Below are 6,000 nucleotides of genomic sequence, written 5' to 3'. Positions count from 1 at the left end.
TTTCTGTTTTTTTTTTTTTTTTAATGGTGACTTATTTATTTAATCGATCTGGCTCCTGTCTATAACCTTCAGAGTATATTGGATGATGAGCATTTTCAAATTACATGGCCTGCAATTTCTGTTTCCACTAATTTGACACCTGCTTCTGAAACCACTGAATTGCATTTGATGAGGCTACTTTTGGTCCAGAATCTTTCTTTGCGCACATAACTGAAAGCGTTCTACCAAATCTGATTCACAGTCTATAGTCACGTCATTCTCTCAGACACTGAGAAATACTGATACAGCCATAGACACTACTTGGGTTCAAATGCCATTTGGTCTGTCTTCTAGGGTGTGGGTTATGTCGAGCCCAACTGTTCAGTGACAGTCCAAAATGACAGGTTTCAAGAAGAACTGAATATCCCAATGGGTGCAATCTCTTGTGTTAGGAGTAAGAGTTCAGAAATAAAATTACTACATAAAAAAAGAATATTAAAAACTAGTCTCAATTCCAAAAACATTTGTCTGATAAAGCTTAAAGTGAACACTTCCATCTTCCCAGTGATTTTATTCTATCACGGACATTGGCTCCCTTTTATTCTACCAGGGACTTTACAGTGCATCGCATCGGATGGCTTAGAGAGTTGCCTAAACAGCCACTAAGTGCAGTTGTCTTGACTACATTTTTTTTTTTTTTTACTCACACACTTAGAAAATGATTGATGTATTTCCTCAGGCAAGCATAGTGCAGTAATGGCCAGCTTCCTTGTTTGTCTTTATTCCACAGCAAAAGCTACTCTTCCTCTAGGCTTTTTTTCAGAAGTACATGTTTGCCCAAAAAGGAAAAATGAAAAAAAAAAAAATTGTTCCTGTTCACTGGAGGAATTAATAACAAAGAGGACATGTTGAAGTGCAGGGCGGAACGTTTGTTTTATTGAGGTTGATGTCAAGGTACACATAAAGAAAAGTAGATTATATTGTTAGAGTGAGTCCAAAGTAAACGAATGAAAAATGGAGATAAGTGGCACAATCTTTAGAACATACCTACCAGGAATGCTAAAGAACTTGTCAACAGACTCCTCTGGTGAAAATATAAGTTCCCGAAAAATATTATTTTTCTTGAGTTTCATTTAGATGAAGAATACCAAGATGCAGCATTATCCTTAACCATGTTAATTGTGTGACTCTAAAAAAAGTCAAGAGAGAATACAGAGTATTCCAAACATGTTATCAGAAAAACTAGGCCAAAGACTCACTGCTTTACCCTCTGTGTGATTTTGGACTTGTTACATAAACTTTTGTTGTACATTTACTTTCTCAAGTGTAAAAGCTAGCAAAACAATAAAAAGCTCTATACCACAACATTTTTAGGATGACCACATTGAGAATACATTTTATGAACTAGAAAGCAATACCTAAACCAAAGTTGTTACTGAAATTGTTATACCCCTTGACGAAGATGAATTTATTCCCTAGGGGTTAGTTGCTCAGTTCCATATCTTCTTATTGTATACTATGCTTCTCTCCAACTCAGACATATAAATAATTTTGACATGATTTGTTATGTTCCCTCTCAACCTGAAGACCATGAGCTAACATGGGGAGGGAAATAGTCTGACTTCTCCCTGTGTCTACAATGCCTAAAACAGTTCATGTCATTTAATGGGAACTCCAAATTTTTGTGATCATTTGATCATTTGGTTGCATGGCCAAGTATAACTAATTTGGATTAAAATATATAGAGAGATTTATTTATATAGAATATGCAATATCAGAAATGTTGAATGGAAAGTTAAACACAGAAACCATAAGGTCATCACATCATCCTTCATTACAATCAAATTTATTTCTTTTATGCCACATAACCATAAAAATACATAATCCATGAAGACCATTGATTGTTATTACTGGGGACACAAGAGGACCTCGTAATATAATCCTGACAAATGGTTTATCTTTGCAAATACTGGGCACAGAAAAAAATTCTGATGTCACTTGCTGGCCAACAAAAGAAAAGTCAAAGAGAAAAGAAGGTGGTCACACATAGAGGGAAGGTACAAAACTTGGAATTGATTTAGGATCAGGAAAATTACATATCTCATTCTCTTATTTTAAGGCTTCAATGAATGAGTCTGTGTTTCCAGAATATTTCAGAGGTAGTATTTTATTCCAGAATATGATAAGATTCCCAATATAGAAGGCCAGGAATTCATGGATGAGGTAGAGAACCCCTTAAGGTTGAGAGAATTTGGTAAAATTCACTAACATAAAATTCATGCTATTTTCTGTTAAATTTCTATTCATATAACCTTGTGAATATATGCTAATGAGAGAAAGATTGACAGAGTTCAGGTCCAGCATTTTCAAGTCTCTGGAATGCATAGAGAGGTGTATATTGGCAAGACAGTATTCTATCCAATTTATTTACCATGAAACTGACAGAAGGGTGCATAGATTCAGATGTTATTTACGATCCAAACTCAATTCTTTAGCAGTTTCTTTTAAACAGTCCCTGACATAATGTTTACCATTTCCTTCAAGATGCTATTGTTTTGATGAATAAATTATCTTCAACTGAAAGAGAATCATTTGCTTAGTCCTTATTTTCATTTTATAATTTTTGCCAACTTTGAGCTCAGATGCAGGATTTGCACCTTTCAAAAATTCATAATATGCCCCTCAGGTTCTTTATTTATTAGTCAATTAAAATACACATGTCTTTTTATCTTTGTTCATGCATACATTTCTCCATTCTTTATATCATTATTTTTCTTTGAACTGTTTCCAGATGTTTGTTGTTTTCACTATTATCACTTCTTACTTTCTGGGACAAAATGATTAAGAATCACTAGAAAAACACCAGTTATTGGTGAATACCTAAATAAAGTGATGAGAAGAGATTCATATTCTTGTTACATTCTATGTTTGTGGAAAAAAAATCCTATGTATTATAAAATTGTTGACTCACTTTAACATTCTCTTTTAAACAACCTCTCAGCTTCTTGGTAATTTATTGAGCTAGAAAAAAAGAATACAGAAATGGGAGTCTAAAAATTTGAGTCTTTGAAACTCTTCAGAATAGGACTTTAGGCACCTTAGAATACTTTTCATTCACTTTTATAAACAAAAAAATACTAATAATATTCAATTGCCTTGTCTTCTATATAGAACTATTTTGAGTTTGAAAAATATAATTGAAATAAACATGACTGGTAAACATATAGTGCATTAAAATTAAAAAGTAAGACTAGTCCTTCCTGCTTTGCACATTGGTTTATATAAATAGTAACACTGCTACTTATTCATGCCATCATTATTGACCGATTTAACTTTCTGATCACGAAGTCACATAAAAACTTAAGACTCTCATGAGTATATATTTCATAGGTGACACTTCAAGCTATTACTAGGAGGAGGGTTGCAGAGGTTACAAATGGCCACATTTAAGTGAGTGAATGACTAAGGATTTGAAAAGAGGAGGAAGAATGTGATTATTTTATTAGAAGAAAGGTGAGAGGTCAGAAATAAAAAAAGAAGAAACAGGAAGCCCTGAAATGGGACAAGAAGAGTCATGGAGTCAATTAGACGCAGAAAGGTTATTCCAGATGGCCAGGGGAGGCGTGGGACAGGAATCTTCTGGGACAAGGACTCAGACAATTGCAACAGACTGTGACTGAGGTTGAACATTGTAAATCAAAGACACTATTTTTTCTTTATTGAGGGAAAATACCACCTATTGACACATTACTCTCTACTGCATGCCACACACTAATTTTAATCTTGCTTTCTTGGAGGTGCTTAAACACACTGTCCTAAATTTAAAAATCTTACAATTACATTAAAAAAGAGCTTCAAGAAATTAAGTCCATCTATAGGATTTCCACTAAAATGATGAAAAATACAAATTGTTTTCAACGCAGCACCCAGATTGAAAATCTTGGCCACACACATTCAAAGACTCCCAGATGATTTAATGTTGTCATAAATTGCATACTCATCATGATATTCCTTCAAAAGAAGCCTTGGCAAGCTTAGTAGGTTGATTTTTAAAATCCTGTTAGGCTTAATATGTTGAGAAGCTTATAAAAAGGAAAGGAAAAAAAAAAGGGGGTTCTGTGTTTGTGGCATCAACAGCATTCAACTAAAGTTCAACTTGTAAAATTCAGTTACCAAGTTATCAATGAATTTCTACCAATTTAGCACCAGCACTGTCTTTCAAATCCTGACTTTCCTCTTTATTCTTGCTGTAGCATTTGAGTCAATTTCGTTCTCTTTTTATGGGAGAGGGGAAGCTGTCATAGCAACCTTCTGGCTAATTTCCTTGCAATTACACTAGACCCATCTCAGTTCCTCCAGATATCTCTCTTTAAAAAGAGACTCTCAGATTTGGGTATTAGGACCCATGTATGCACCTAAAAATTATTTAAGACTCCAAAAACTTTTAAGTGGGTTGTATCAACCAAAATTTATGATAAAAGCAGTTCTCACTTTGTCTATGTTAATTGGAGCTCATACAAAATATTTATTAATTTATTTTAAGATAGCAATAATAAATCCATATGCTGACATAAAATATTTTTTATAAAAACGGACTATATATATCCCCAAAACAAAGATATTACTGGGTAGGCCACTGTGGCTCAGCAGGCAAGAATGCTTGCCTGCCATGCCAGAGGACCCGGGCTTGATTCCCGACACCTGCCCATGTGAAAAAAAAAAAAAAAAGATATTACCAGCTGATATTTCTCTACAGTTTTGCAAATCCCCTTAACAAATAGCTTAACAGACGATTTCTGACTTTTCATATCTGTTTCTTCATTCAGTCTTTTGAGGTATGTTGGTCTGGTTGAAGTGTATGAAGAAAATCTGGCATCAGCAGATACATAGTTGGAAAAGAGAGAAGTATTTTAAAAGTCTGTTCAGATAATTGTGAAAATTCTGTTATTTCAAAACTCTACAAGTGGTAAATTTGTTGCAGAGAAGAAATTAAAAACATACAAATGAATATTTTATACTCTTTTATATTAAAATCTATTGGTTTATTTTGCGTTTTAATGGATTTTAACCATACGTGGTTTTATAACATCATGCAGTTTAGAAAATATTAAATCATTGAGATGTTCCAAATGTTGACACACTTTATTACAAAATATTAAAACAAAGCCTTGTAAAAAAAAAACAAAAGCACCATGTTTGTTAATAACCCTATTGATCTCATCAGGAGAGTCGTTAAATATTAGGAAGCTGTTGTGCTCTCAGAGACAAGTACAATTTCCCAAAGTAAAATTTCCTCTTGAAACCTTAAGTGCCATCATTGGCAACACATACTCTGTTGTTTTCTGTGAAGTCTCACTTCATTTATTTTTGGAGAATAAGCATGGTTTTTCTGTCAGTTCTTTAAAGTAGAAATTATTTCCCATTATAATCAACAGGTGCACAAATATTTCGTCATGATTTTTAAAATTTTTCAATTTGTATTCCCTCATCAATGACATTCTTAAGTGAAACCGGCTTCTTCTTTTTAACTGTGATTTAAAACTGTGATTAACTATGTTGTTAGGAAGGTTTTAAAGACCACTGATACAATATGATGCCACCAATTTGTGCTAAGACACCCAGGGTTTTACCCACAACTGCTTTTGCAGCATCTGTGCAAACAGCAAATCTGTAAAAAAGAGAATAAAGTCAGAAGTATTATGACAATGTTTTAACCTTGAAGACCCTCTGAAAGTGTCTTGGGAAGTTTCAGGAGACTAGAAACCATACCTTGACAGTCACTGCTTTAAAACAAATCTGAACATTCAGGTCCCTGCCAACAAGCTCTGAATTTTACGTACACTATTACGACAGTCTGGACCCCAGACATTCATTTTCCACCTTCCTCTATTCCTGCACATGTACTCATTGCTCCCGTCTATTTGAGATGCTCACTAAGCATCTCAGCCCATACCCTTTCATCACTCTGGACTTTTGCCCTATTATTTGTTAAAGCCCTATATCTTTTTCCCTGGAAAACTC

The sequence above is a fragment of the Tamandua tetradactyla genome, chromosome 21, assembly GCF_023851605.1.
Source record: "Tamandua tetradactyla isolate mTamTet1 chromosome 21, mTamTet1.pri, whole genome shotgun sequence".
NCBI lineage: Eukaryota > Metazoa > Chordata > Mammalia > Pilosa > Myrmecophagidae > Tamandua > Tamandua tetradactyla.
Note: the sequence above shows the minus strand (reverse complement) of the source record.